The sequence below is a fragment of the Physeter macrocephalus genome, chromosome 11 (assembly GCF_002837175.3).
Source record: "Physeter macrocephalus isolate SW-GA chromosome 11, ASM283717v5, whole genome shotgun sequence".
In the NCBI taxonomy this organism is placed as follows: domain Eukaryota; kingdom Metazoa; phylum Chordata; class Mammalia; order Artiodactyla; family Physeteridae; genus Physeter; species Physeter macrocephalus.
The window spans coordinates 153,808,095-153,829,088 of record NC_041224.1 but is presented as its reverse complement, the minus strand read 5'-3'; the positions used below and the strand labels follow the sequence as shown (position 1 = coordinate 153,829,088).

The 20,994-nt window shown below is 37.5% G+C and overlaps 1 protein-coding gene across 1 annotated transcript in view; it reads left to right on the top strand.

The window, feature by feature from the left end:
• The window catches only part of NUMB (NUMB endocytic adaptor protein), a 190,378-nt gene that overhangs the window by 30,193 nt on the left and 139,191 nt on the right, over positions 1–20,994 (top strand). Inside the window, exon 2 of the mRNA XM_024133961.2 lies at positions 5,994–6,122. The gene's annotated coding sequence lies outside the window, so the exon portion shown is untranslated. The remainder of the gene's footprint in view (positions 1–5,993; positions 6,123–20,994) is intronic.

Here is a 20,994-nt window from a genome sequence, read left to right as displayed (position 1 = left end):
GGTCAATTAATCTACGACAGAGGAGGCAACACCATACAATGGTGGAAAAACAGTTTCTTCAACAAATGGTGCTGGGAAAACTGGACAACTACATGTAAAAAAATGAAATTAGATCATTCTTTAACACCGTACACAAAAATAACCTCAAAATGGATTAAAAACCTAAGTGTGATACCGGACACTATAAAACTCCTAGAGGAAAACATAGGCAGAACACTCTCTGACATAAATAACAGCAATATCTTTTCTGATCTGTCTCCCAGAATAATGGAAATAAAATAAAAAATAAACAAATGGGACCTAATTAAACTCAAAAGCTTTTGCCCAGCAAAGGAAACCATAAACAAACGAAAAGGCAACCCAGAGATTGGGAAGAATATTTGCAAATGATGTGACCAACAAGGGATTAATCTCCAGGATCTACAAACAGCTCCTGTGGCTTAATATCATCAAAGCAAACAACCCAATCAAAAAATGGGCAGTGGGCTTCCCTGGTGGTGCAGTGGTTGAGAGTCCGCCTGCCGATGCAGGGGACACGGGTTCATGCCCTGGTCCGGGAAGATCCTACATGCTGTGGAGCATCTAGGCCCGTGAGCCATGGCCGCTGAGCCTGCGTGTCCGGAGCCTGTGCTCCACAATGGGAGAGGCCACTACAGTGAGAGGCCCGCATACTGCAAAAAAAAGAAAAAAATAAAATAAAATAAAAAAATAAAAGGGCAGAATACGTAAATAGACATTTTTCCAGTAAGACATATGAATGGCCAAGAGGCACGTGAAAAGATGTTCAGTATCTCTAATGATTAGAGAAATGCAAATCAAAATTACAAAGAGATATCACCTCACACCAGTCAAAATGGCTATCATCAAAAAATCCACAAAAAATCCACAATTTGATTACTTTTAATCCTGATCTCTTCTTTTCTGTATCTTGTTGCTATATCTGGTTCCTGATTTTTTTGTCTTTTCCATACCTTTATTCATTTCTTTTCCTTTTGTTTCTTTTCTCTATTTCAACAAGAGCTAGATAAGGATCGAAAGAACTTATTTCTTCTGGTTTTAAAAAAATGAATCATACCATGTAATCTTTAATTTTTATGTACAGATTCTGTCCAGCAGTGTGTACATTTTAGGCTTCCTTAAACTCTGACTGCATAACTCTTCTGGACAGTTGAATTTGCTAGCTACCTAGATGATAGTGGAGGATGTATTGATATACGTAGAGGAAGTATTATAGTCATTTGACCTAGAATATAGTAATGAAATACAATAATATTAATAATGATGTAATGATTTGATTAAAATGTTGTTGAGTCTTATGAACTTAATCATGAACCTGCCTTGTGACCTCGATCAAACCCTTTAAAGTGTTATATTTTTCATTTTTTAAATTTAGATCTCATATTTTAGCTTCCCTTGCCTTAGATAGAATTTTGCTTACATAGGAAATGGAAGAGCCAAAGAGTTAAGAGTTGGAGGACTCTAGGGATCATCTGCTATCTATTTTGTTCCCTTTACAAATATTTGCCTGGCACTGTTTTGGCTTTGAGGATACAATGAAGTCCCTGGCTTCATGGAGTTTACAATCTTTTATGAAAAGGTTAGGATGAAACTATGTAGTCTTATTTAAAGATTCCTTATTTCATTTTGGTGGGTTTCGGTATGCTCAAAAGAAAAAGGATCTGGTCCCTTATATTGTCATATAGGAAGTGAGGAACTGTAAAGCAGGAGGAAGAGACCCTGAATGAGTGAACAAGGACAGTGCCTCTCAAATTTTTCTATGTGTATGAATCACCTGAGGTTCTTGTTAAATTGCAGATTCTTAGCCAATAGGTCTAAGGTAGGGCCTGAGATTCTGCAATTCTGACAAGCTTCTGGGTGCTGCTTCTGCTACCAATCTGTGAACCACACTTTGTGTAGCAAGGAATTAGTATATAAATAAGAGAAAAGAAGAATAGCCTGCTACCATTTTGAGAGGAGTGATTTGGGGCCATGCAGCACAGACTTGGAATTCTGAGCAGCACATCACTCAGAACTTGGCCTTGGTGAAATGAAATGATAAGAGCTGTTAATGTTCGTATACAAAGAAGGGGTATTAAGGAGGTAATCAACTGAGGTTGGACAGTGCGTGGGTCTAAAACCTTTGAAAAGATACTAGGTGGTGTAAGAGATGAGGATCTTCAGGTATGATAAAAGTAAATATCTAGTCAGAGAAACAAAATTTGTAAGAGTTAGGTATTGACTAGGAGGACTTAGTTTGTAATTGGGAAGACTTTCTCTCCTCTTTATACTTACTCTAATTGGCATAGTGATTCTAGTAAAAAAAAAAAAAAAAGTAAAAATAAGTGTTGGTTTTTTTTTCTTTAAATAGTATAATTTTTTCCATAGGCATATTCTGTGTGGAGAGTATGTCAAATTTCTTTGTTTTACAGATCTGAATAAAGCTTAAATGTGATTAAGTTGCACTTCTCTGATCTGTTCCTCTAGGGACAGCTACTTGGAGCATAAGCAACCTGGGAATTCATTTATCTTCATAGAATTAACAGAAGACTCTTAATCTTGGAGGTGGTATAAAATGTCCCGTGGGTATCAAGCATTTATCCATAGAGAAAAATTTGGCAAGCCAAATCTTTGAACCAGCAACCTTTTATTTAGTTTTATGAATTCACAATGCTAGTGTTTCCAGTTGTGTTTTTAGAAGTTTAGATTTTTTTTTTTCCCCCTTTCTGGTTCTATTTTAAAAGTAATATATATTTATATATCCTCTTTAATATAACACCTAGTTTGTTCCAATCTGAAGATATTGGGGAATTACTACTAACATCCATAATTTATTATGGCTCTTTGTTTTAGTGTCATTGGAATATGTTGGTTTCCTTTTAAAATATTGGGTTGGCCAAAAAGTTAGCTTGGGTTTTCCGTAAGGAAAAACCCAAACGAACTTTTTGGCCAACCCAATAGTTATAATATTGTAAGGAGACTTAGTTATTGTACTGTTATGTAGGCAGAAAGATGTGAAATGTAATCATGGACAAAATCTCAGTGTTCCTTTAATTGTATTGGTTCATTATGATTAAATGAACCACAGGTCAAGTTTTTTCGCTAGTTACATACCCAGTGCGATTTCTGGCATATTTGAAAAGCGTTTGCTGCACCTATTATTATTTCAGTATTTAGTTCTCTTTTAACATAACTGTTAAAACTGAAAGTAAAACATCAAAAGCATTATAGTCTGTTCTAGAATTAGGCCAAGGAAGAAATTAAGTAAAACACATTATAGGCTAAAAATATATTTTGCAAATTACATCTGAAGTTGTTTTGTTAGAGCATCTACTGGAAATGAAATTCAGCTGTTCTTATTCTGTGGGTTTTTAAAAATGTAATTATCTGGGGACTTCCCTGGTGGTCCAGTGGGTAAGACTTCTTGCCCCCAGTGCAGCAGGCCGGGGTTTGATCCCTGGTTGGGGAACTAGATCCTGCATGCATCCTGCAACTAAGAAGCCTGCATGCCGAAACTAAGATCCGGCTCAGCCAAAATAAATAAAATAAATAAAAAATAAAAATAAAGCTGTAAATATCTGAAAGTAGATGTCCGTACAAAATAAGTTTCTAATGTCTTCCAGTTTTTAACCCAGTTTTCCTTTAGAACCATATAAGCCTTTCCTATATATTCTGAAAACTCAAGATAGTAATACCTGGAAATGTAATTGAAATATAAAATAAATGAAAAAGTAATGTAAATATAAAGTAAATGAGAAAGAAAATACAGATAAGTCTAACATTGAAATAATTAAATTTAGAAGAATAAAATTAGGGTGTGACTTGTTAATATTACACCACCACATTGGTATATAATTGAGCCTTTGAGGGAAGGAACTATATTATATATTTGTGTTTGGCACACATATTAAAGGACTCTTTGTTTAGTTTTTTTTTTTTTGACTCATTAGGAGCATATGTTTCTAGTTCTGGTAAAATCTGTTTTGTTTTGTTTTTTCTTAAAGTTATTTAGTTAAAGAAAAATAAAAAGAGGAGTCGAGTCATGCAGCCTGATTTTTTTTTTTTTTTTAATCCCAACCCTACTGCTTAGTAGTCTTGTGATGTAACTTGACTTCTCTGTGCCTCAGTTTTTCTGGTTATAAAATTATTAATAGTCCATTTCATAAGTATTGTTGGGATTAAGTGAGTTAATTAATCCACGGAAAATGCTTTGAAGAGTTTTGGCACACAGTAAGTATTCAGTAAATGTTAGTTGCTACTAGTCTTTTTATTTGGGAACACCACTATTGCATTGTCTATGGTGAATTTATTTTGCTTTTTAAAACAGGCATGCATATCCAGGTTCCAATACGACAGGTTTGGGTGCTTAACATACACACTTAAAATTAGTTTTGAATAAAAATCTTAAGAATTTTTACTTTCAGCTACTATAACTTTAATTCCTGTATAAAAAGAGAGAGAAGCCATTCATTCAATAAGTCATTTTTTCCTAATTATTTATTGATACCGGTTCTTTTTTTTTTTTTTTTTTTTTGCGGTACGCGGGCCTCTTACTGTTGTGGCCTCTCCCATTGTGGGGCGCAGGCTCAGCGGCCATGGCTCATGGGCCTAGCCACTCCGCGGCATGTGGGATCTTCCCGGACCGGGGCATGAACCCATGTCTCCTGTATCGGCAGGCGGACTCTCAATCACTGCTCCACCAGGGAAGCCCCAATACCTGTTCTTTATAAGGCATTGTACTAGGTGCTAGGAATGTAAAATGGAGCAAACTTGGGTGAGTCCTTCAGTTGTTCAGAGGCTAGTAGAGAAAGGTACCTCTGAGTGTAAATCAGTGTTGTAAATAACCCCTTTTGTGCCAGCTCATTAATACATGATACATTTTTATTTTGTCTTCTGGAAGGTATATAAGCCAAATTTGTGGGTGGATTGGCCCTTTATTTTTAGCATCTTGTCTATTTACCACAACTCAGTGGTAAGTGTAATCATTCCTATTTTGCAAATATGGAAATTTGCAAATTGAGGTTCAAAGAGGTAGTTTCCTCATACAGCTACAAAACTCAGTCCAAAATCCTACTTAATTTAAAAACTCATTCATTCTACTATTCTACCTCCTGTATGTTTGTCATAGGTGCAAGACCTCTCTTTGAAGACTTAACCCATTAAATTGTATTTGAGGTTTATGTGTCTGTTTCCCTGTTAGATTGGGAGATTTTTTTAGACCAGGGACTAGTCTTAAGTATTTCTGGGGCCCCCCAGCAACTAGTAGAGTACTTGTCACATATTAGGTACCTAATAAATATTAGTTGAATAGTGAATGAATATGTAGAATGTTAGAAGTAAAAGGAATTTTAGAGCTCATGTAAATATTAGACACTAAATTTCTAAAATAGAATTTTTGATTGTTTACATAGGGCTTCAGCTTTTGATTTTGACTATATTTAGGGTATTTAAAACACAACTACTACTGTCTATCACATCATCTCATAAAAGAAGCCATTTTAACACCAAAAAAGTAGGAAAGGCAATCTCATAGTAAGCACAGTTTGGTAACTTTAAACCCATCTTTTTGGTTATGGCTGGTACCTGTTCAAGAATTAGATTTCAGGAACTATTATCTAATGCAGTCCTCTCCTTTTAGAGATGATGTATCTGAATCTAGAGAAGTATCCAAGTTCTTACAGCAAGGCAGAATGAACACTGAGTTTAGAAGCCAGGTCTTCTGACTCTCAGCCCCAAATTTTGATCCTGTCCCCTCAATCTTCATCACATGCTGAGATTAAGGCACAATTTGTGCCTTCACACAAGATCATATAGCTGTTAAGAAGTGGAGTTGAACTGAATCCATGTTACCCAAATCCATTTTAGCGAAACCTGTGCATTCACGTCCATGTAATTTTAACCTACTCTAACAGCTCCCATTCAGTTGTAGAGATGGAATTATAAGTGATTTAAAAAAGATGTCTATATTTAGCGTTTTCTTTCCTTGAAAATTTCAGATTTGGGGCTTCAACAACTTCCAGGGAAGAAGGCCAGTGCAGTTGCTGTTGCAACCCAAGATTTTGATCCACATCCATAGATTGGAATATTGGTGGGCCAGCCATCCTCAGACACCTCACTGAGGACAGGTAAGTGAAAGGGATAATAAGGATAAGAAAAGTAGAATGAATGCTATTACGCTTCCTTCCTATTTCTTGTTAGATGCAAACAGTTGACTGCCTTTAAGAATTTAACCCTTTATCCTGTTAAAAACAAGCATTTGGAATTCTAGGTGGGTGGGGCAAAACATTTTCTTGATTGTAAAAATGTGTCAAAATGTTAACAGTGGTGAAACTTAGGGTAATTAAAACGTTTTTCTTTCTCTTTTTGTATGTTTTTCCAAATTGTATTTATGAACTTGCGTTAGTTACCTATTGTTGCATTACAAACCACTCGAATTTAGTGGTTTGAAACACATCAGTCATTTATTTTGCTCATGAATCCTCAATTTGGGCAAGGCTCGCTTGGTGGGGACAGCTTGTCTCTGTTAAGCAGTGGTGTGAGGTGGGGTTGCTGGAGGGAGGGTGGTGGCTCAATGGCTGGGAGCTAGAATCATTTTTTTCTTAACATCTTAATTGGAGTATAATTGCTTTACATTGTTGTATTAGTTTCTGCTGTGTAACAAAGTGAATCAGCTATACGTATACTTAGATCACCATATCCCCTCTCTCTTGCGTCTCCCTCCCACCCTTGAATCATTTGAAGGCTTGCTCACTCTTGTGTCTGGTGGTTAATGCTCGCTGTAGGCCAGAACACCTGCAGATGACCTCTCTTTTTGGCTGCTTGGCTTCCTCACAGCATGGTGGGTTCCAAGTGAGAGCATCCCAAAAGAGCAAGGTGAAGTTACATGGCATATTTGACTTAGTTTTGGAAGTCACCTAGTGTTACTCTGCTCTTTTCTGTTGGTTGAGGTAGTCATAAAGGTCCACCCAGGTTCAGAGGAGGGGCTGGACATAGACCCCACCACTTGAAGGGAAGAGTATCAACATCAATTTATAAGAGCATATGGGATGGAATCTGCCATTGTAGCCATTTTTGGATGATATAATCTGCCACAATTTGTATTACTTTTAAGATAAAGAATATAAAATGGGTATAATAAATGAAAAACTGAAATATTTGTAGGAAATTATGGTGTATGAGTCCAACAAGAATTCTGTGTGCTCTTGTCTACTAGAATATGATATTGAAAATAAGATGCCCAAGCAGGAAGAAGTGAAATAGATTTTGAATTTTCTTTCGTATCAACAAAGCAGCATACTGCTATAATCAAAAGTAGAGACAAAAATTTATACACAAGATGCAAAATAAGATTTGTAGTTCGGGTTTGTTGTTTTTTAGAAAATGCTAGTTATTTTTGTTCAAAGTCTACTTGGGGTTTTTTTTTTTCTTGTTTATTTTAATAATTTGAGAATTATTTGGGAAAGTGATTTCCAATACAGTATTTAGATTTGAGAAACTAGTGCCAGTGTTATCATCATATGTACCAAGTTTGTGTCTCTGCTTCTTTAAAGAAAAACTATGTAATCTTTTTCAGGATTTTTTTACCTGCTAAACTTCCGGTAAATAGGAAAACATTTTTTCAGTGGGACAGGAAAACTTGGAAATTTCGTTATAGAATATTTGGTTGTCTTATTGATCACACTTACCAATTATATAAATTGTGGCATTTATATAATTATATAAAATTATATCGATCTGTGGCAATTTTGAATATAGCTAACTCAATTTCTGGATGTAACGGGATATTTTTAGATAATCTTCTAAGCATTACATGAGGGTGTTGATCCATTCACTATAGCTGGGAAATAAGTTCTAGGGAGCAAGCGTCTCATTATCTCTAAGACCAGAACATTTTCTTGCTGTCTAGATGCTTTCCCATTCCTAGTTGATTTATGTTATAATGAGCCTAATTCAGTTGAGTTGGTTCACTACTATTTCCGCACTACTCACAGGTAGATAGATATTTTACAATGGAAAGTGCCTGAACCAGCTGTTGTGACAATAGAGGTAATCGTTTTCTCTCAACTGTGAATAATAAGAATTGACTGAATTTGTGAAATAATATATTTTAGTTCAAAAGGTACAGTAATTGGGAAAGCTGTTTTTGGTTGTTTTTGGCATTTAAAAACAAGACGAGATGGTTTCCTGGAGTATTAGATTGGGCATAATGGTTACAGATATTATAAAATAGTGTATCTTATACAACAACAAAATATATGCATATATGTACGAACATATATAAAGTCTTTAAGCAACTAACTTGCTGCCTTTTTTGTTTTAAGCATTTTTTTAGCCCACTTTTGCGTTTAAGTAGTCTGAGTAGGTGAATTGCTGATAACATATTCAGGTTTACTGAATACTTTGCCTTGCCTCCTTTCCACAAGGCCATTGCCTGAGGGGATAAAAATCCCTTAAGTAAGTGAGATGCTTTCTGACTGAAGCTAAAACAAACGACAATGAAAATTTCTAAAACACCATATAGAAATTGCAAATATGGTGGTGTTTAGTCTGTGGTACTTTATTCATTTCATGGAAGGAGGTAAATGATGAGGTTCTCTTATACATATGAATGGCTATGTAAATATTCTTTTAAAACGCAAAAAGAATTTTGAATAATTGTGGAAGGCAGACATATTTCTTTGGGGTCGGTGGTTCTCCTACTTACCATTATCTTTTGGTGAGATTCTTATTTCTAACAAATGGCGTTCAGTTCATGCTTATTCAGGTTTTTGGCAAAACAGAAGTTGTGTGTGACTTTCTTGTGTGCGCCCCATTATTAAAAGGTATGGTACCTTTTATATATGAAATGTTTAACAAAAATATTTAAAATCTGTGGCAAGGAATTGATTGGCCTAGCATAAAATTGACAATATTGGGGGCTTCCCTGGTGGTCCAGTGGTTAAGAATCCGCCTTCCAATGCAGGGGACGTGGGTTCGAGCCCTGGGTGGGGAACTAAGATCCCGCATGCCATGGGGCAACTAAGCCCGCGTGCTCTAGAGCCCATGCACCACAACAAAAAGATCCCCACATGCCGCAACTAAACACCTGATGCAGCCAGATAAAGTATTTAAAAAAATTTGAACATATTAATCTTTTTTTTGGCTGTACTGCGCGACTGTGGGATCTTCGTTGCCTGACCAGGGCTCAAGTCTATGTCCCCTGAATTGGAAGCATGGAGTCTTAACCACTGGATTGCTAGGGAAGTCCCCATATTAATCATTTCTTTTTATAAATTTATTTTTTATTTTATATTTATTTTTGGTTGCGTTGGGTCTTTGTTGCTGCACGTGGGCTTTCTCTAGTTGCGGTGAGCGGGGGTGACTCTTCGTTGCAGTGTGCGGTCTTCTCATTGCAGTGGCTTCTCGTTGTGGAGCACGGGCTGTAGGTGCGTGGGCTTAAGTAGTTGTGGCACACAGGCTCAGTAGTTGTGGCACATGGGCTTAGTTGCTCCGCGGCATGTGGGATCCTGGATCAGGGCTCGAACCCGTGTCTTCTTCATTGGCAGGTGGATTATTAACCACTGCGCCACCAGGGAAGTCCCCATAGTAATCATTTTTAAGTGTACAGTTCAGTAGTATTAAGTATGTTCACATTGTTGTGCAGCCACTCTCCAGAACTCTAAATCTTGCAAAACTGAAGTTCTACCCAATAAACAACTCCCTATTCCCTCCCTCCCTCTAGCCCCTGGCAACTAACATTCTACTTTCTGTGTATGAATTTGACCACTCTAGGTACTTCATGTAAGTGGAATCATACACTATTTATCTTTTTGTGACTGGCTTATTTCACTTAGCATGATGTCCTCAAGGATCATACATGCTATAGCATGTATCAGAATTTCCTTCATTTTTAAGGCTGAATAATATTGCATTGTATATACGACATTTTGTTTATCCATTTATCCTTTGATGGACACTTGGGTTGCTTCCGCCTTTTGGCTACTGTGAATAATGCTGCTATGAATACTGGTGTACAAATATCTCTTTGAGCCCCTGCTTTCAGTTCTTTTGGGTGTATACCCAAAAGTGGACTTGTGGTAATTTTGTTTAAATTTTGAGGAACTGCCATACAATTTCCATAGTGGCTGCACCATTTTACATTTTCACCAACAGTGCACAAGAGTTCCAGTTTCTCCATATCCTCACCAACACTTGTTATTTTCTGTTTGTTTTTCAGTAATAGCCTTTCTATGCAAAAAGCATGGACTTTGGGCTTCCCTGGTGGCGCAGTGGTTGGGAGTCCACCTGCCGATGCAGGGTATACGGGTTCGTGCCGTGGTCTGGGAGGATCCCACATGCTGTGGAGCGGCTGGGCCCGTGAGCCATGGCCGCTGGGCCTGCGCATCCGGAGCCTGTGCTCCACAATGGGAGAGGCCACAACAGTGAGAGGCCCGTGTACCGCAAAAGAAAAAAAAAAAAACATGGACTTTTGATCAGATATACTGGAGTGAGTGCTGGTGGGGAGCCCACCTCTTCATACCCATGTGACCTGGAGCACATTTGTTAACCTCATCTGTTAGAAGGGTACAATTGTCCTTACATCATTCAGTATTAAATGTTAGGATATGTGCACAATGGCCTGGCACAGTCTAGACATTCGGTAAATGTTGCTTGCCTCCTTGGCCCCATCACTCCTGGAAGTCTGCATTGATTCCTTCTGTGTCGTCTTCTCTCCCCTGAGCAGCCAGCTCCAGTTGGAATTAAAGCTTGAAAAAAATAAATAATAATAATGATAGCCTTTCTAATGGGTGCTAGGTGGTATCTCATTGTGCTTTTGATTCGTATTTTTCTAATGATTAGTGATGTTGAGCCATCTGAGCATCTTTTCCTGTGCTCGTGGGCCATTATACAAATATAAATATAGTTTCTGTGGAGAATATCTATTCAAGTCCTTTGCCTATTTTCTAATCACATTGTTTGGTTTTCTTTGTTGTTGCATTGTTGGAGCTCTGGATATTAACTGCTTATCAGATATAAGATTTGTAGACAATTTTTCCTATAGGTTGCCTTTTGACTCTGTCGATTGTGCCCTTTGAAGAGAAGTTTTTAATTTTGATGTAGTCTAATTTATCTATTTTTACTTTTGTTGCCTTTGATTTTGGTGTCATATACAAGGACTCATTCCCAAGTCCAATGTCATGAAGCTTTGCACCAATGTTTTCCTCTAAGAGTTTTATAGTTTTAGGTCTTACATTTAAGTCTTTGATCCATTTCAGGTTAATGTTTGTATAGGGTGTAAGGTTGAGTTAATTTTTTTTATATGGTATGAGGTAAGGGCTCAGCATCATTCTTTTGCATATGGTTATCCAGTTGACCAAGCACCATTTGTTGAAGAGACTGTTCTTTCCCTCACTGAATGGTCTTGGCATCCTTGTTGAAAATCAATTGGCCATAGATATATGGATTTATTTCTGGACTCTCAATTCTTTTCCACTGATCTATATGTCTATCCTTATGTCAGTACCATACTGTTTGATTACTGTAGCTTTGTAGTTAAGTTTTGAAATGAGGAAGTATGAGTCTTCTAACTTTGTTCTTCTTTTTCCAGATAGTTTTGGCTGTTTGGGACCCCTTGAGATTCCATATGAATTTCAAGATTGGCTTTTCTATTTCTGAAAAACAGGCTGTTGGAATTTTGGTAGGGATTGCATTGAATCTGTAGATTGCTTTGGGTAGTAGTGCCATTAAAAAAAAATTATTTATTTGGTTGCACCAGGTCTTAGTTGCCACAGGTGGGCTCCTTAGTTGCGACAGGCGGGCTCCTTAGTTGCAGCACGTGGGCTTCTTAGTTGTGGCATGCACGTGGGATCTAGTTCCCTGACCAGGGATAGAACCTGGGCCCTGTGCACTGGGAGCTCAGAGTCTTATCCACTGCGCCACCAAGGAGTCCCAGTATTGCCATTTTAACAATATTAAGTTCTTCAGTTCATGAGTGTGGAATGTCTTTCCATTTATTTAGGTCTTTAATTTCTCTCAGCAGTGCTTTGTAGTTTTTTTTCAGTATAGAAGTCTTAGTTAAACTTATTTCTAGGTATTTTAGTCTATTGGATGCTATTATAAATGGCATTGTTTTCTTAATTGCCTTTTTGGATATTTTACTGCTAGTATAGTTGACCCTTGAACAACATGGGTTTGACTGAATCACTTTGATGTATACATGAAGCGTAAGTTAACGATAATTCAATTTAAAAAAAACACAAAAACATGGGTTTGAACTGCAAGGGTCTATTTATACATGGATTGTTTTCAAAAAATGCATATAATACTATGAGATCCAAGATTGGTTGAATCCACAGATGTGGAACCTCGGACTGGGAGGAACGGATATGTAGGGCAGATTATAAAGTTTTACATGGATTTTCGACTGCGTGGAGGGTAGTGCCCTTAACCTCTGTGTTGTTCAAGGGTCAACCTTATACAGAAACTCAACTGATTTTGTATGTTGATATTGTACCCTGAAAATTTTGCTAATTTCATTTATTAGCTCTAGTGCTTGTGTGTGTGTGTGTGTGTGTGTGTGTGTGTGTGTGTGTATATTTGGGGTTTTCTACATGTAGAATCATGATATCTGAGAATAGAGATAGTTTTACTTCTTCCTTTGTAATTTGGATTCCTTCTATTTCTTTTTCTTGCTTAATTCTCTAGCTAGAATGTCTAGTACAATATTGAACAGGACATTATTTTTTTTTAATAAATTATTTATTTATTTATTTTTGGTTGTGTTGGGTCTTTGTTGCTGCACGTGGGCTTTCTCTAGTTGTGGTGAGCAGGGACTACTCTCTCTTTTTTTTTTTTTTTTTTCTGTGGTACGCGGGCCTCTCACTGTTGTGGCCTCTCCCATTGTGGAGCACAGGCTCCGGACGTGCAGGCTCAGTGGCCATGGCTCACGGGCCCAGCCGCTCCGCGGCATGTGGGATCTTCCCAGACCGGGGCACGAACCCATGTCCCATGCATTGGCAGGCAGATTCTCAACTACTGCGCCACCAGGGAAGCCTGGGGCTACTCTTTGTTGCAGTGCACGGGCTTCTCATTGCAGTTGCTTCTCTTGTTGTGGAGCCATGGGCTCTAGGCACAGGGGCTTCAGTAGTTGTGGCACATGGGCTCAGTAGTTGTGGCTCGTGGGCTCTAGAGCGCAGGCTCAGTAGTTGTGGCACACGGGCTTAGTTGCTCCGCGGCATGTGGGAACTTCCTGGACCAGGGATCAAACCCGTGTCCCCTGCATTGGCAGGTGGATTCTTAACCACTGTGCCACCAGGGAAGCCCAATTCTGTATATTATAAGAGCTTAATCATTGATAATGACTGGGCCATTTTTATATCAGTAGAGATATAAATTTGTCTTGGTTGTAACCTGATCATAATATTTAAAAAATGTTAGCTTCTGAGAGAATTTGGAAGTTTATTAACTCCAAGTTACTTTGACTGATTGAACAGTCTGTGTCAGAGGATTGACAGTAAAAACGTCATGACATGAGCCTCTGTTTATAAGGGCACAGATTGTATGTTAATCAGTAAACATTAACATTAGAGATACTTTGCACAGATGTTTTTCTTTTATCTTCTAGCTATGGAAGAGAAAAGTTATCTATTAACTCCGACTCACAGAGAACCATTTAAATTTACGGGAAATCCTAAGAGCCTTTTCTGACTACAGTAGAAGGAAGTCAGAGCTCCCCCTCCAGTTGGGAGAATTTAATCTTTAGAAAAGAGAGCCTTTGAGAATTTTGATGTCTTTGAATCTCTGGATAGTCTTAAAATGATAAACATCAGGAAAGTCCAGTTCTGGCAGTGGTTGAAGGTAAATTAGAAAACTCAGTGCTCAATAAAACCAGGGTTAGAATGAGCAGCGAAGGATGAATTAAAGATTAATGGGATATTTGGATATTTATATTTCTTTACATTATATCTCATCCTTTTGAATATGTTAATACTAGTTAATATTTATTAAGAACTGTTTCACAGAAAAATATGATTGAATGAAAAATGTGTTATTTTCTGAGTCCATTAACTATATAAGAAAAACCTGGTTATTCATATCATAAAACTGCACCATTTTCAGCAATTGCATTTTACCCAATTCGTGATACGTTGATTAAGAAGTAAAGGAGAACTTTTAGAGGCTTGAGCAGCTTGCAAAGTAAGTCTGTAAAGTGATGACAGTGCCATAAGAAGGAATTTCCCAGAGCTTGGAGTACTGTATTGAAATTAACTCTTTTTGCCAGAGCAAAGCTGAGATAGTATTGATTGGGTCTGGTCTTTGGAATTTTAAGATTAATAAGAGGGCTTCCCTGGTGGCGCAGCGGTTGAGAGTCCGCCTGCCGATGCAGGGGATACGGGTTCGTAACCCCGGTCTGGGAAGATCCCACATGCCGCGGAGCGGCTAGGCCCGTGAGCCATGGCCGTTGAGCCTGCGCGTCCGGAGCCTGTGCTCCACAACGGGAGAGGCCACAGCAGTGAGAGGCCTGCGTACCGCAAAAAACAAACAAACAAACAAAAAATATGGTCATTTATTTTATCAGTGTAATATGGACCTGCTAAACATGGAATCTCAGGATGATTTTTTGACGTGAATAATTTAATAGTCTTACTCTGCATTTTAACTTTAAGCAAGTCTTTTTCTTTGCATTCTCACTGTCACTGTCTTGCATTTATGTGTCATTGATGTCTTTGAACTGTCAAATAGGCCCCCAACCAGCCTTTTTACTGCCAGCTTTGTGTTCTAGTCTATTAGGAACTTGCTTTGCATAGATATCTGCATTAAAAATTTTTAATTATATTTATTTCTTGTTTTTAGGTAGATTTATTGACAATACAGGCATACCTCATTTTATTGCACTTTGCTTTGTTGTACTTCCTAGCTACTGCTGTTTTTACAAATTGAAGGTTTGTGGCAACCCTGCATGGAGCAAGTCTGTTGGCACCATTTTTCCCAACAGCATTTGCTCACCTCATGTCTCTGTGTCACATTTTGGTAATTCTCACAATATTTCAGATATTTTTATTTTCATTATATTTGTTATGGTGTTCTGTGATCAGTGATCTTTGGTGTTACTGTTGCAAAAGATTATGACTCACTGAAGGATCAGGTGATATTTAACATTTTTTAACAATATAGTTTTTTTTTACATGATTTGTTTTTCATTTTTTAAATGCACAATATGATGTTAAAACACACGACACTGTTGAAAAACAAATATTTCAGAATTTTTTAAAATGACATGAAATCCACTGATGTCCAGAATCCTTAACAAGGTAATAGATCATCCTGAATAATTCTTTTACTCCAATAAGAAGGAAAATAAAGTTTCACGCTTTCTGGAGAGTGGTTAATAAAAGTTCATTCTGTCACCCTGAGTAAGTTGACAAAGACCAAATACTAGTGATGTTTCTGGACCTGACATCTTAGAACCAGGTCTTGCAGTGGGTGCTGATTCTTTTTTTTACACTACTGGATTGGTTCCAGAGGGCCCAGTGACATGATGGGAAATCAGGAAACTCAAAGATTGGCTTCGTACTTCACCAGGTCATTCTCTCCACCTAGACATGCTTTTGCTCTGTCTCATGTCTGTTTCCCCAGGTGGGGTAATAGGATCCTTAAATAACTCAGGGCCCATCTCCTGCCCTTAGGAACATCACTCAGCCATCCTATCACAGTCAGGCTGCTTTGGACAGGGCAAAACTGCATACCTATTGGAACTTAAATGTTGATGGCCATTGTCCCAACCTAAATTTTTAATCTTCTGTAGGGCAATTTGTTGCAATTGTACCAAAGTGAGGTAAAGTTGAATAACCCCATTTTTTTCTGAACCGGTTGCTCTGGGGTCAGGACGGACGAATGCAAATATACTGCAATGTTAACAAAGGGCAAGGTTGTCCAGCTTGGCTATTTTGGGCAATATTTATTTTAAAAACAAAACAAAACAAAAAACCCTTAATAACATTTCTTTTCATAAAGAGATTTTTGGAAAGAAAGTCCTTCCAAGAGTAATGTTTGAAAAACACTTAACATTTTCACTTGAAATCTTTATGTTGGAAGATGATCATGGCTTGGTCCACTTTCTTGTAATGGGCAGTCATAAGGTTGATGGATGCCTTCAGCTACCCCCAGGCCCCACTTGCTGGGAAGGGTTCTTTCCTCTAAGGAACCTAAAATCCATCTGCATCATTAACAGAGCAGATGCTTTCATGTGAGAATAGTGATTTAGTAAATAAACTCCCAACCGGGAGAGTAAGGACCTCACTGAATTCTGTTATAATGTTGAAAATGTGAATGGATATGCCTGGAAATTGACAATCTCAACTGTGTAAAGGATTAAGAAAAAAACAAACATATAGTCCAAACTTCCACCCAGTACATCCTCTCAATTTATCATTGAACTTCTCAATAATCAAGGGCTCTCCAATTTGATTTCTTAAAGTTCTTACTACAGGGAAGGGAGTCCTCGGTTCTAACACAATGGCTGGAAACTAGATTGGTTTCTCCATCTCTCTCCTTCCAAGTAACTCTCCTTGGTTCCTCTTTTCACGGTGGGAGGAAACATCATCATGTTGGTTCTTTGGTTGTAGTGGGGGTGATGATCAGCATTTTTTAGCAATATATTATTTTTAAATTAAGGTATGTACATTGTTTTCTTAGACATAATGCTATTGTACACTCTAAATATTTAGACTACAGTATAGTGTAAAAATAACTTTTTTCCCAGTTTTATTGAGATATAATTTATATACAGCACTATATAAGTTTAAGGTATACAGCATAGTGATTTGACTCATATATATCATGAAATGATTATCACAGTAAGTTTTGTGAAACTTATCCATCATCTCATATATATATATATATATATATATATACAAAATTAAAGAAATAGGAAACAAATTTTTCCTTGTGATGAGAACTCTTAGGATTTACTCTCTTAACAACTTTCATTTATGACACACAGCCGTGTTCATTATATTTACCATGTTGTACATTACATCCCTAGTACTTATAACTGGAAGTTTGTACCTTTTGACTGCCTTCATGTAATTCCCCCTCCCTACACCCTCCTGCCTCTGGTAACCACAAATCTGATTTTTTTTTTCCTATGAGTTTTATTTGTTTTTGATGACCTACAACAGTATGTTAGTTCCTGTTATACAACATGTTGATTTGATATTTCTGTACATTTCAAAATGATCACAATGACAAGTCTAGTTACAATATGTCACCATGCAAAGTTATTGACTGTGTTCCCCACACTGTACATTTCATACCCATGATTCATTTATTTTGCAACTGGAAGTTTAGACTTCTTAATCTCCCTCACTATTTCTTTCCTCCCCATCCCCTCCCCTCGGGCAACCACCTATTTGTTCTCTCTGTCTGTAACTCTGTTTCTGTTTTGTTGTTTGTTCATTTGTTCTACATATAATAAACATAACTTTTATATGCACTAGGAAACCAAAAATTTGTATTCCTTTATTGTGATATTTGCTTTATTGCAGTGGTCTAGAACTGAACCTGCAATATCTCCAAGGTAAGTCTGTAATTTATATACCACAAAATTCACTTGTTATATATACGTGTACAGATCAGTGACTTTTAGTAAACTTACAAAGTTATATGACCATCTCCAAAATTCAGTTTTAGAATATTTTCATTACCCCCCCTTCCCCCCCGCCAAATTCCTTGTGCCCATTTGCAGTCAATTCTTGTTCCTTCCTCCAGCCTCAGGTAGTCAGTAATCTACTTTCCATTTCTAAAAATTTGCTTTTTCTGGAGATTTCTTATAAATAGAATCATATACACATCAATATGTGGACTTGTGTCTGGCCTTTTTCACTTAATGATTTTGAGGTTTATCCATATTGTAGCATGTATCAAGCAGCATTGTTCCTTTTCATTGTTGAATAGTATTCCATTGTATGGATATAGCACATTTAAAAAATTCATTCATCAGTTGATAGATGTTTGGATTGCTTCCACTTTTTGACTGTTATTATATTTATATCATTATATTTATCATCTCATCCTTTAAACATTTTCTACTTATGTGTTTAATATGTGACTGTAGTAATGTCTAGATGTAGTATACATACACACACATTGAGGGATATGCTCAAAATTTTTGGTAATGGGGTACAGAATCAAAAAAGTTTGGAGGTCACTGTTCTAGTCCAGAACATTCAGAAAACAGAAAATAACCAGAATTATCCTAAGTCACAGGTCTGATTTACCACTCATAAATAAACCCTACTACTTGTGAAATAAATTCCTAAATGTGGTATTTAAGGAGCCCTACCTTATGGGCCTAAACTTTCTCTGCTTTCTAGCTACCACTTCAGTTTTACAGCCCACTGCTTCCTTTTAGATTATTCTCACCATATTCCTTGTAGTTCCTTCAATACATTCTGCCTTTGAGCTTTTGCCAACTATTCCCCTTGCTTAGAATGCTATTTCCTGCCCACCTTTAGCCTCTTGGGGGTACTATGATAAATTATTTAAGCTCCAGCTAAATCACTTCTCTGAATTGCTTCCTGGCTTACCCAAGTCAATTTAACCACTTCATCTTCTATGATACTACCTCTGTATCTAGTATGTACCTTTATTATAGCAACTCTCAAACTAAATTGCAATTATTTATTAGTGTATCTGCATCCTTCACTGCACTGCTACCTCCCCGAGGACAAGGAATGGGCCTATTCATCCAATACTTGTTGAATAAATGAATGGGTAGTAGCTTCATGGGTGAGCCACTTGCATGACCCTGAGAGTGAGTGCCACCTTAAATTTTGTGCTAGGGTACCTCACTTGCCTCATCCTAGTTTATTAGACCCTGCTTGCATCTAATAAAACTAGGCTAGATCCCCCTGGCTTATAACTGGACCTGATAAGCTTTAGATTGGTTTTAGATTGGCCACGCTGCCTTCTATTTTCAATACTTGATATCACAGGAAATAAATCTTTGTTAAGAGACTTTTAATAAAATTTAGACTGAAAATTGGAGATCAGTTTACCTTGATTTTTCTTGTATCACACACTGCATACTATTTGGTACACAATAGGAGTTTAATTAAGGTCTGGTAAATGTAATAGTAATAGCAAAGAGTGATTGACCTTTTACTGTGTGCCAAGTACTGCTCTAAATCCTTTACATGTATTAACTCATTTAATCCTCATAGCAAGTTCATAAGGTAGGAACTGTTGTTATCCTCATTTGGCAGCTGAGGAATCTGAAGCTCAAATATCCACATAAGTAAAGGGCATGTGACTCAAACCTGAGCAAAATCTGGCTCTAGAGCCATCCCATTTAACCACTGTTCAGTAGAGCAAAGGAAGAGGTTTAATTTTTCATATAGGGTGGTTCCAAAAATAGTTTTCAGGTAAGATAAACAGATATCCTTTTAGAGTAAATATTTTAGTGGCAAAGTTTGATCATTTAATAATTCAGTGTTAGGAATGATATTTTTCTAGACTCAGCTTAAAAATTAGCTTTACCAGGAAGCTTTGGATTTTTTTTTTTTTTTTTTTTTGCAGTACGCAGCCCTCTCTCTTGTGGCCTCTCTCGTTGCGGAGCACAGGCTCTGGACGCACAGGCTCAGCGGCCATGGCTCACGGGCCCAGCCAATCCATGGCATGTGGGATCTTCCCGGACCGGGGCACGAACCCGTATCCCCTGCATCGGCAGGCGGACTCCCAACCACTGCGCCACCAGGGAAGCCCATGTTGAGCATTCTTTCATACGTTTGTTGGCAATCTGTATATCTTCTTTGGAGAAATGTCTATTTAGGTCTTCTGCCCATTTTTGGATTGGGTTGTTTGCTTTTTGATATTGAGGTGCATGAGCTGCTTGTAAATTTTGGAGATAATGCCTTTGTCAGTTGCTTCATTTGCAAATATTTTCTCCCATTCTGAGGGTTGTCTTTTCGTCTTGTTTATTTCCTTTGTTGTGCACAAGCTTTTAAGTTTCATTAGGTCCCATTTGTTTATTTTTGTTTTTATTTTCATTTCTCTAGGAGGTGGGTCAAAAAGGATCTTTCTGTGATTTATGTCATAGAGTGTTCTGCCTATGTTTTCCTCTAAGAGTTTGATAGTGTCTGGCCTTACATGTAGGTCTTTTATCCATTTGGAGTTTATTTTTGTGTATGGTGTTAGGGTGTGTTCTAATTTCATTCTTTTACATGTAGCTGTCCAGTTTTCCCAGCACCACTTATTGAAGAGACTGTCTTTTCTCCACTGTATATTCTTGCCTCCTTTATCAAAGATAAGGTGACCGTGTGTGTTGGTCTATCTCTGGGATTTCTATCCTGTTCCATTGATCTAGAGTTCTGTTTTTGTGTCAGTACCATACTGTCTTGATTACTGTAGCTTTGTAGTATAGTCTGAAGTCAGGGAACCTGATTCCTCCAGCTCCGTTTTTCTTTCTCAAGATTGCTTTGGCTATTTGGGGTCTTTAGTGTTTCCATACAAATTGTGAAATTTTTTGTTCCAGTTCTGTGAAAAATTCCTGATCTTAGTGGAAATGGTTTCAGTTTTTCACCATTGAGGATGATAATGGCTGTGGGTTTGTCATATATGGCCTTTATTATGTTGAGGTAAGTTCCCTTTATGCCTACTTTCTGGAGGGTTTTTATCATATATGTGTGTTGAATTTTGTCGAAAGCTAGGTCTGCATCTATTGAGATGTTCATATGGTTTTTCTCCTTCAATTTGTTAATATGGTGTATCACATTGATTTGCGTTTTTTTTTTGTTTGTTTGTTTGTTTTTGTTTATTTTTTTATTTTTTTTGCGGTATGCGAGCCTCTCACTGTTGTGGTCTCTCCCGTTGTGGAGCACAGGCTCCGGACGTGGTTTGTTAATTTTTTTTGAGGAATTTTGCATCTATGTTCATCAGTGATATTGGTCTCTAGTTTTCGTTTTTTCTGACATCTTTGTCTGGTTTTGGTATCAGGGTGTTGGTGGCCTCGTAGAATGA